The sequence below is a fragment of the Microcaecilia unicolor genome, chromosome 1 (genome assembly GCF_901765095.1).
Source record: "Microcaecilia unicolor chromosome 1, aMicUni1.1, whole genome shotgun sequence".
NCBI classification, from domain to species: Eukaryota; Metazoa; Chordata; class Amphibia; order Gymnophiona; family Siphonopidae; genus Microcaecilia; species Microcaecilia unicolor.
The window spans coordinates 393,886,562-393,898,506 of NC_044031.1; the positions used below are offsets into that span (position 1 = coordinate 393,886,562).

General features: G+C 40.7%; 1 pseudogene; it reads right to left on the reverse strand.

Moving 5' to 3' along the window:
• Positions 1–2,310: 2,310 nt before the first annotated feature.
• LOC115460283 lies at positions 2,311–3,797 on the reverse strand (annotated as a pseudogene).
• Positions 3,798–11,945: the final 8,148 nt, after the last annotated feature.

Consider the following 11,945-nt stretch of genomic DNA (forward strand, 5'->3'; position numbering starts at 1 on the left):
ATCTTGATAACCCTAGGGATGGCACTTAATGCATGCTAATTCATTAGTGAGCGCTAAATCCGTTAGTGTACCTTAAGTAAAAGGAATCCTATGTTCAGACAGGGCATTTTCCCTACTATCTTAGGAGGTATTTACTATTGTTATGCTGTTATCAAAATTGTAAGTTTTACATTAAATTAGACCTGCTGTACACTGCCTTGGGTGAATCTCTTCATAAAGGCAGTTAATACATCCCAATAAATAGATAAATATTATGTTGACACCCCTACTTAAAGGTTTGGATCAGACTCTCTGTAGTACTTTCCGCCCAATTGCTAGTATTCCTATTATAGTTGAATTATCAGAATTATTGGTAGCTCAGGAATGTTCTCCTTTTTTTTTTCGAAAAACATGAAGGTTTACACATGTCACAATACAGATTTAGATAATATTTTAGTACTAAATTTTTATTGATAGTAATTTTTACTGAAGTAAAGCTTGAAGTAAAGTGGGACAAATGACTTATTGCAATTCAGCATATCAGCAGTGTTTGATACAGTTGACCATGTCTTATGTTTGTTGAGACCAGGGCCTTTTTTGAGGGGGTACTGAGTACCGGCACCTTTTCCATTGTCTGCTAAAATTGACCCATGGTCCCTAAGTTTTAATGAAAGAGCTCAGGCTCTACACACCAATTCTGCCTTGTCATAGATTCTGTGACTGATTGCAGGGGGTCTGGCTGTTGTGGGGTGCGTCCCTGAGTGATCACCCCACCCCTGAAGGGTGGTCTGGCATTTGAGTACCGGCACCTTTTTTGCTAGAAAAAATGCACTGGTTGAGACTTAGTAAGATTGGAATCATGTGAGTGGTCTTAAATTGGTTAAATGAACTTTTACAAAATAGAATATACTTAGTTTTTTAAAGAGGCTGGAGGTAGGAAAAAAACTTCCATCTCACCCTTGACAGCCCTTTCAATTCTTCGCATGAACCCTTAATCACCTCTTAAACACCCCCATCTTCTACATGTCCCATTGCCCCATGGGATGTAGCCACGTGTGTGCCTCGGTGGGTAGGGACCCACCCTTGCTGTGGTTCGAGGAGATCCCCAAGCTCCACCAGCTGAAGACTCCTCTTGGCCAGAACTCATCAAAGCTTGGTAGGAAACGGCAGTGCCTCAGAGTGGTCGCTACTGCCCTCACAGTGGAAACTGAGCATGAATGTGGAGCCAGTGGGAGCAGTGGTGGCCACTTCAGGATACTGCTGTCGGCTTCCCTGCTTTGAAGATTTCTGGTCAGTAAGAGTCTTCAGCTGGTTCCCCACCAGCTCAGGTATTTTTATTTTGAGGGTTGGGGGTGGGGGAGAATGGGCAGGATATATAGCAGAGGATATGACGGTGGCAAATAAATAAAACTCTGCTCACCCACTTTGGGCTCACCTAAAATTAGCCATCTGGCTATGCCACTACCCCAAGTGCTCCTACCCCATTGGCTCACAGCATCAAAATGGGGGTGTCAGACCCTAGTGGCAGTCTCATAGTTCTATGAGGATCTGGAAAAGTCATTAGTGACTATTACATTTCCCATTGTTCCTAGTTTTCTTGGGTTAACAAGGCCCTCAAAAATGTTTTTTTTTCCAAACTATAAAAAACCTTGTTTTGAATTCCTCTTGCACTATGGACTTCTCTCCCATATTTCTTTATTTTATCAGGTAAAACTAATTGAATATGAATGAATTAGTCAACCAACTCTCTCCACCAAATGGATTAACAGTAAATTACTGTCTAGTTCTTAACTTCCTCTGGATACTCTTTGGAAACAGTTCTTCTCCACACAGAGAGGTTTTGTCCTTTTGCACTGCTCTGAGATAGGTCACTCTTCTCCTGAATGGAAAAGATCCTATCCCTTGTAACTCCAGAAAAGATGCTCACAACTCCAACCTTCTACAGGAATTTCTGTTTCTGTTTTCCTTATTAGATCTCTCAATTTCTTACACACGGAAAGACACATTCCTAGATATTGAGGGCCAATTTTTTAAATTTGGGTGGAACCTTTAAGTGAATTATTATTATTATTATTATACTGATAAAACCACAAGTTCTAAGCAATTCACAAAATTATAAAGAAAACAGAATTATATTTCATTCATAGTACTATAAAATCATCAATTTCAATAGAATTAAACAAATCTTCTAAAAAGTACAGTTTTAAGACTTTTTTTTTTTTAAATTCAAGCCTTATTTTAATCAAAAAAGTAGTAAGAACATATATTGGCAAAATGGCTTGAAATTCAGCACTTTTACTATTAAATGTGTATCCCTTTCCTCATCCATACTCATTTCTTCTTTGTGCCTAGTTTTTTGAAAACACTCACTGGTCCAGTATTGTCCATCTGTGCACTATGGCTCTCACTGGTGCTGCTCACTTTTGCACTGCCTAAAGTCCTTTTGATGGTAATACGGAAGGGAGGTTCTGTCTTGCACCTGCTGCTGGTAACTTTGCTGTCTTGCTCCACCAGTGGCAGTGAAGTCTTGCCCAGTCTCTGGGTAATGCTGATCTTCGGTCCTGAAGTAGTCTTTGTGCTTTTTGCTAGGCCTCCCGTGCCCCCTGCTGTCTTGTTTCCAAGCAGTTTAAGGGTGTACAGCCAGCTTGGGTTTTGTGCTGGTGGCTTTTGCCTTAATTGTGATCCCTGACTTGGCAGTTTCCTTACCAAGGGGCTTGGTAACTCTTTTAAGAACTCCAGCATACTGCAGCACAGAGCTGTCATCATCGCTCTCCAAAGCTTTATCTTCCTCCTCCATAGCATCTCCCAGATGGCTAAATACACCTGTGGGCTTGTTTCCTGTAGTAGTATCCACAAAGCCGGTCAAACACAGAAGTCCGCTGTATACCTTTAGCGGCCTGCTGCTCCAGAATTTTCCTGGTCCTAGGTGTGGTTCCCTTAGGCATGTTTATAATGTATTTGCCCTCCATCTCTGCCGTTACTCTGCGACGCTTCACGGGGATTGTACAGCTTTCATCAGTGGCTTCAATCAAAGCTGCTTGTGCATTCTTCACAGCCATCTTGTTGGAGACTGTGACCGATATTTTGGATGTGCTGGTGTCAGGTCTTCGGACGGGAGTGGTGGGTGGTGAGGCACGGCTTAAACTGTTTGCAATCATCCTGGTGGCAGGACTATTGGCATTCCTGCGAAACTCAGACTGAAGGGTTGGCTGAACACAAGATACAGTCTCTGTGATGGCCTTGCACATATCCTGACGGTGCACAATCTTCGCATGCTTGAGGATAGCAATAATATCTCCCACAACCGTAATCCCCAGCTCATTCATGATCTCCTTGTTTAGGTCCATCAGCATATTCTTCTGAATCCTGTTATCCACAAACATCACTGCATAGTTGACAGCTGGCCCTGGTGGAATACCAGCCTCCTTAAAAAAGTGAATCCATTCAGATGTTGCTAGGGTAACAGATGCCATAGCTGGCAGGCACTCCTAAAATTCAGTCACACAGAGCTTGAGTGCTTGAGTGATGTTATCTTTGTGAGAAGTCTCTTCTCAGCATTCCAGTTACTTTATAAATCCAGCTATTTTTGCTAATGAGGCATCTTGGTGAAAACTTCAATATGTTACCGTGGCCGTCTCTCTCTCACACACACACACATGGCGACCCGGCCCAGCGCCTCTCCTCTATGTCCGCCTGTAGTGCCGTAGCAAAGGGAATCAGTGAAGAGGTCCAGGACAGGAAAAGGAGCTGGGAGGTCCCTTGGCCTACGACACCATTATAACGACCGTCATCATCGCCGCCACCACCACTCGTGCTAGGCTCTTCACTCTAAGACTTTTTCTAAAACGCAAATAATCTGTCATCATATCCATACCTATCAATACATTTTTCCAGACTGTAGGGTTTTGAAAAGCCAACAGTTTTTAAAAGAGATTAAATCTGTTCACTCTCTTAGGAGATGGTGGTAAGGAAGGTTGATAATTATAATCTCCTATGTCTAACAGAAGTAATAAAAACCAAATGTGCTAAAAGATGTCATGCAGATTCTCCATTCAAAACCTTATAATACACAGAAAATGTTAAACAACACCCTGGCCCCTATAGGCAACCAATGAAGCTCTTCATAATATTTTGAAATTCAATCAAATTTGTGTAAAGAAAGTATTAACCTTACAGGAGATGGCTGGGACTGGGAGAGGAGGTGAGCAGAGGGAAGGAGCAGGAGATGGATGGGACTGGGAGAGGAAGTGAGCAGAGGGAAGGAGCAGGAGATGGATGGGACTGGGAGAGGAGGTGAGCAGAGGGAAGGAGCAGGAGATGGATGGGACTGGGAGAGGAAGTGAGCAGAGGGAAGGAGCAGGAGATGGATGGGACTGGGAGGGGTGGGGAGCAGAAGCAGGAGATGGATGGGACTGAGAGAGGAGGTGAGCAGAGAGAAGGAGCAGGAGATGGATAGGACTGGGAGGGTGGGGAGCAGAGGGAAGGAGCAGGAGATGGATGGGACTGGGAGGGGTGGGGAACAGAGGGAAGGAGCAGGAGATGGATGGGACTGGGAGAGGAGGTGAGCAGAGGGAAGGAGCAGGAGATGGATGGGACTGGGAGAGGAAGTGAGCAGAGGGAAGGAGCAGGAGATGGATGGGACTGGGAGGGGTGGGGAGCAGAAGCAGGAGATGGATGGGACTGAGAGAGGAGGTGAGCAGAGGGAAGGAGCAGGAGATGGATAGGACTGGGAGGGTGGGGAGCAGAGGGAAGGAGCAGGAGATGGATGGGACTGGGAGGGGTGGGGAACAGAGGGAAGGAGCAGGAGATGGATGGGACTGGGAGAGGAGGTGAGCAGAGGGAAGGAGCAGGAGATGGATGGGACTGGGAGAGGAGGTGAGCAGAGGGAAGGAGCAGGAGATGGATAGGACTGGTAGAGGAGGTGAGCAGAGGGAAGGAGCAGGAGATGGATGGGACTGGGAGAGGAAGTGAGCAGAGGGAAGGAGCAGGAGATGGATGGGACTGGGAGGGGTGGGGAGCAGAAGCAGGAGATGGATGGGACTGGGAGAGGAGGTGAGCAGAGGGAAGGAGCAGGAGATGGATGGGACTGGGAGGGGTGGGAAACAGAGGGAAGGAGCAGGAGATGGATGGGACTGGGAGAGGAGGTGAGCAGAGGGAAGGAGCAGGAGATGGATGAGACTGGGAGGGGTGGGGAGCAGAGGGAAGGAGCAGGAGATGGATGGGACTGGGAGAGGAGGTGAGCAGAGGGAAGGAGCAGGAGATGGATTAGACTGGGAGGGTGGGGAGCAGAGGGAAGCCTACTGGAAAGAAGACACTGCATAAAACAGAAGACACTGGGATCAAAGCGAATAGAAAAACTAAATGATCAGACAACAAAGGTAGAAAAAAGTATTTTATTCAGAATTTATTAATTGAAATATGTCAGCTTTTTGAAATGTGCATTTGTGATATTTTGCCTGTAAATTTCAATTTTTCTGGTATTGCTGCATGCTGACTCTGACTTCTTGAGTTAACTTTCCAGTTCAGTATTTTGCCTTCATACTTTTTTATTTCTAGTTCCTTGTGTCATGTCTGTTGTGTCATGTGTTTTTCATGTGTGATTAAGGTGCAGTATTCTGCTAGCTTGTAGTATTTGCAGCCCTTTTTGTTTTGCTTTTTTTCACGAGGTAGTGTATTGGTGTTTTAGAGCCTGGTGTAATTACAGTTCTGCCTTTTCATGCATAAGGTTGTAGCTCGTCCTGTCCTTGGAATTAGTGCTGTTATGGTTTAGTAAGGATATGAGTGTGTTTTTGCACAAGTTTGTGTATAGCGTTTTGCAGCGGAGAGATTGTGTGTTGGCCTTACTGAGGTGGCACCAAAACATCAAAAAAGGGGGTAGAGCCTAAATCATGACACACTACCTCTTGAAGGATCTACATATAGAGCCTATGCATTTCTAAGGTCAACACTGGTATGGTATGGGAAAGGGGGTGGGGAAATACTACTGGAGATGAAGAGAGAGTGCTGGGTAAGGAGGAAAGAAAGAAGGAAGGGAGAAAGGGCTGGCTTGATATCTCATACATATTCATTATGGTTATTCCCCAAAAAAGCCAGCTCTTTTTCCCTTCCTTCCTCCATATTAGCATATCATTTGCATATATACATATATGCAAATGAATATGCTAATATGCTCCGCTCCATCCTTTGGCCCCCTAATGAAACAGTCAAACTATGCCTGTGCTTACAGCAATATTCTGAACAGACTGCAGCTTTTGAAAAGTTTGTTTAGACGCTCCAAGAAATAGAAGATTGCAATAATCTTATTTAGATAACAATAATGATTGTACCAAAAGTCTAAACTGAACAGTTTCAAAAAACTTTTGATTCTTCTGAGATTCCTCAGCAAGAAAAAAAGAACTCTTAATCAGAGCATTAATATGAACACCCAAAGATAGGGCCTGGTCAACGTAAACATCTATTTTGATGACAGGTAATAGCATATAATGTGTTTTGACCTACAGAGAGATCTACTAAAGGATCTGGATTATAATCCAATAACAAAAATTTAATTTTCTCAGCATTTAATTTTAGGTTATACTTTCACATCCAGGACCTTATTAGTTCCAAACACTTACGAACATCAGGTAACACTTGCACTAAAGATGAATAAAAAGGGATCAAAACCTTGATATCACCTGCATAACTGAAATTGATAAAACCCTGTTTTGAATGTTCAATTCCCAGAGAATGAAGATAAACATCAAACATAGTAGGTGACAGAGGGGAGCCCTCTGGGACTCCACGCGGATTGCTCCATTGGTCCGAGAGGACTCCTCTCTGCTTAACTCTGTAAGAGCAAGAACCCCCCCCCCCCAAAACAACCCCCCAAAACCAATTTAAGACATTGTTAGTAAAGGGAGAACAGTTTTCTAATGGATTTTTAACATAGGTAAACCTGTGCTTAAGTGTCTAAAAAAATCTTGAAAGTTGCTGTCCCTGTATATCAATGCACTTCCTGTGTGAGGAACAGTAAACTAGCGGGGAGCCCCAGGGTCCCTATATTCTATTGCCAAATCTCTATTGAAAAGAGATTAAGTAATGGAGACAATACATTAAGAGAAAGAGAACTACACACATGAATGTGGATTTAATTTATTTTTACAACCCAGCTAAGTATTTATGGAAATAGGCAACCTCTGCAAACATTTACTTGACGTTCTCCAAACAGAATCTGACTATATTGACTGCTAAATTTGATTGAGTAATTAGATTAATATTTGTGCTTGCTTCCACAAATATCTGTGTCCTTTGTTCAAATCAATAAAACACACATGTTAAACCTTGCTTAAATGGCATATGATAGTTTTTGCCAGAACATTTCATGTTACTAGGTATCCGTGAAGCAGTAAGTCCATTTTCACAAAGACTAATCTGAGAACAGCGCTTAGTCAATATAAACAAAAGCATCATTTTAGAAGCAAATTCAATGAGGTGAAGGGCGAATATATGGATGAACAATGGTGAATGTCAAATATGCTGTCTCCTGCATGAGCTAAACAGGCTCAGCCACTTAACTAGAAAAAGCACATGATTCATTTCACAACATCATACTGAGTTTTCATTTCATAGTACTTTAAAGAATTGTATGTTCCAAGAGGTCATTCCACCTTAAAAACTTAAATGAAACACTGTCAGACTATCTTAAGAGGAAGTCGGGATGGGGCTTTGGGAGGGAGGGGACGATACATCAGAGTCTTGATGTTCAAACTAAAAGCCCAGGAGAGCAGTTGGTTTCCCCCTAATCCCAGTTCTTAAGGGAGTTTGACAGGCCTTTTAAGGCTAACTAGAAACTTGAAATATAAACCTCTTCAAAATTACATTTTATTGATTATGGAATGCTATGTTTCAGAAAAACAGATACCTACTATACCTTTGTCATTTAACACTGAGCTGGGATTTGGAAAGGTAGTTAAACCAAAATCTCAAATCCAAATTCCTATAGATGTCAGTCTCAGTCTAGAGTAGTGCTTTTCAAACTGCTCTTGGAGACATACGTGATAGCCAGTCAGGTTTTTAGGATGACCACATTATGTGTACATGAGATAAATTTGTATGTATTGAATGCCCATTGTATACAAATATGTCTCATGCACATTCATTGTGGTAATCTTTAAAATGTGACTATAGGGGTTTTTAGCTCACGGTAGAAATCAACTGGTGTTAAACACTGAGACGCCCACTTCTAACTTTTAGCCCTGGACATTGTTGCTTTATTCCATTATGGTAGACAAATGTCCAAGTTGTGGGATTGCCCAAATCGCACCCCCTTCATGCCCCCATCATACCCCCAACATGCCCCCTTGTGATTTGGACACACTGCATACGAACAGCATAGAAAACTGTCTTAAAAATGGGTTTCAAAAATTGCGATTTGGATGTTTTGACAAAAACAAAACATCCATCTGCTGCTGTGCCTCTTTTTGGACATTTTTCTGTTTTTGAAAATGAGCCCCTAAATCTCAAAAGTTGTGTGTTTCTAGTGAGAAGAGTGAAAAGTTTAGAAGAAAAATTTCATTTATACAGAATGGTAAAACTTATGTTCAGAGAAGAACAAAATTTGATTGAAATCCTGATGGATTTCTGTTCTGTTCTGTCAGTAGTACTTTGAGTTGACAGGAGTGGTGGAAACAGCCACAATTTGGTATTTTATGATAGATAACTAAAGTGTTTCTTTCACTCATAAGGAAGTCACTGTACCACAAAATATGAGAATCCCTGACTATGAATGGAGAATGTTAATATCTTTTATAAGATCCTGAAATTAATTCAAATACTAAATAATTTTAATGTCAATGTTAATTGGTTATTTATGTTTTTGGTTAGTCAGAACTGAAGTTTTAATGGACAGCAAAATTATTTTATGGGTCTTTTACTAAAGATTAGTGTGTTATCTGCTACAGGACCCATTTTGCACATAACGTGCTAATATTTTGTAAAAAAAACTCCCTTAATTTGATATAGTCAATTTTGAGACCTTTAAGGGTCCTTTTACTAAGATGCAGAAAAATGGCCTGCACTAGTGTAGGAGTGTGTTTTGGATGAACACATGATCCATTTTTCAGCGTGCCTGTAAAAAAGGCCCTTTTTTACCTAAAATGGACATGCGGCAAAATAAAAATTGTCACGCATCCATTTTGAGTCTGAGACCTTACCGCCACCTATTGACTTAGCAGTAAGGTCTCATGTGTTAAGTGAGCGGTAATTGTCAGCACGCGTACACTGCCGATTACCACCCGGTTAGTGCCGAATGTTGGAAAATAAAAAAATATTTTCTAACACGCGTATCGGACACGTGTGAAAATGGAATTACCACCCGGGCCATGCAGTAGCAGGGCGGTAATTCCAAATTATGGCACATTGGACTTGCACAGGCACCTACATGGCTTAGTAAAAGGACCCCTGAGAGCTTTGAGAACTTTGAGAGATGTCTCTAGATGAGAATTCTTTTTTGGTAGAAGAACTATGCTGTCATTGAAACTGCTCTAACTATTTTATAAGAGCCTATACATCTAATCTAAAGGATTTTCATGTAGAAATAGTTTATTTAATATCTCACTCCCAACTTGAATGAAGAGTTTATCTAAAAATTTAAAAAAAACCCACTGTCTATGTTAATAGACCTAGCTACTGTAAAGAGATGGTATTTGCTCTCTAAAGCATTATAAGAAGTCAGATTTGCAGATTTATTCTTGTGATAAGACTCATCTGACATTTATACAAGTCCTGACAAGAGAACACTGAAGTAAGTAGAGAGAAGTAAAGTTAAGAAAGCAGCTGTGTAACTGTGATGTATTGAAGAGAAGATAAATGTGGATGGGTTTTCAGAAGGAGACTTCAGTTATCTTTTGATTTTGTAGGAGCTGGAAAACAAATAATAGAGTCTAAGAGGAAGCTTTATCTGTATAAAAGCTTGCTCAAAAGTAGCAAGTAGGTTCTTTTGTTGAATTTTAAAGTCAGGGAGTATGTTTACAATGACAAGAAGTAAAGACCTTGGAAGACTATGGGCACACACAAAAGAAAGGAGACAATTTATAAGAAAGAAAGAAAGAAAGAAAGAAAGAAAGAAAGAAAGAAAGAAAGAAAGAAAGAAGATAAGTGACTTTTAAAGAAGAAGTAAACATATAAACATAGAGAGAGAGAGAGAGAGAAGAGGAAGGTAAAATACCTGAATTATTATACTTTTATATCCTGGTGCAGCACCTGGAAAAAAATAAACAAACAAAGCAACATTAAAAAATCAAACTTTTTTTTTTGAACTAAGTAAAATACACATTAATAGAAAAGAAACCTTGAATAAAATTTATACTTATCTGACTTATTGATGTGGAAAACTTAGTTGAAGCTCATAATTTTACTCTGTAATTGGATCCAGTAGGCTACAAAAAGCAAACAAATTTATTAATTGTCTGTCTTTAGCAACTTTTTAAAGTGTTTCAAATTTACTTCCCTGTTTACTAAGCCGCAGTAGTGGCTGCCAAACGGCGATGCCGACACAGCCCATTCAAAACATATGGGCTGTGCTGGCATTAGCACCCAGCATGGCTTAGTAAACAGGGGTTTAATGTTTATAGAAATTAAAAAATACCTTTGTGTATTTGTTCTTATAGCTTAATTAATAGAGTAATTTAAACAACAACAATAACAACTTTACTCATATTATGCTCTTTCAGTTTCTTTTTTAGATTATTTCCTTCAAAGTGGGTTTGTTCTTTTGAACGGGGCTAGTGTTTAGTTAACCCCTGTCTCTATTAAAACCTTTTCACTGAAGATAAAGGCCTGCCTACTAAAACAATAAAGGTAAATAGTAGAGTGAACTTGTTTTACCAGAATGACTTGAGTTACATTACTGGTAACATAAGAGCAATTAGAAATAACCAAAGAATCTGATAAAGAAATTTCCAATACTTCCTTAAAATATTTTCTTAACAAAATCTTTGGGCTCAACCAATAAATACATGGAAAATTTAAAAAACTCAAACTTGTAGCCCTGGGACCAGATGAGATCCATCCAAAGATATCGAGTGAGCTCAGAGAGACTTTCGGTGTCTTAGGAGTCCTTTTACTAAGGTGCGCTGAAAAATGGCCTGTGGTAGTGTAGACGCATGTTTTGGGCATTCAGAGAATAATTTTTCAGTTCACCTGTAAAAAAGGCCTTTTAAAATTTTTGCTGAAAATGGACGTGTGGCAAAATGAAAATTGCTCTGCATCCATTTTGGGTCTGAGACCTTACCACCAGCCATTGACCTAGTGCTAAAGTCTCATGCGGTAACTGGGCGGTAATGACCTACGTGCGTCAAATGCCACTTGGCGTGCATAGCTGATGCGCACCAGAAAATAATGCGCCAAAAATGAAATTACCGCAAGGGCCATGTGGTAGTCGGGTGGTAACTCGGAATTGGTGGACATTGGGCATGCATAGACGCTTACGTGGCTTAATAAAAGGACCCCTTAATGATTTAATAAGTCCTCGGAGATGAGAGAGATTTCGTGGGATTGGAGAAGAATGAACATAGTCCCTCTTCGCAAAAGTGGTAACAGAGAAGAAGTCAGAACTACCGTCCGGTAAGGCTCACTTTGGTGGTTGGAAAAATAATGGAGGATCTGCTAAAGGAAGCTCTGTCGAGCAGGGACTGTCTCTTCATGTTCAAGTGTACAGCGCTGCATACATCTAGTAGTGTTATAAAAATGATAAGTAGTAGTAGTAACATCCTGGAATCCAAAAGGCTGCAAGATATGAGGCAACATGGTTTTACCAAGGGAAAATCATACCAAACAAATCTGATTGATTTCCATGTTATGTTATGTTACGTTATCTGAGTCTTATCTTAAAACTTCCTAAAAAGTCAGCAGACCACTTTCCATTTAAAGATTTAAATACTAAACATGTATCCAAACAAAACTGGATGTGAAAGCACACATCAGCACCT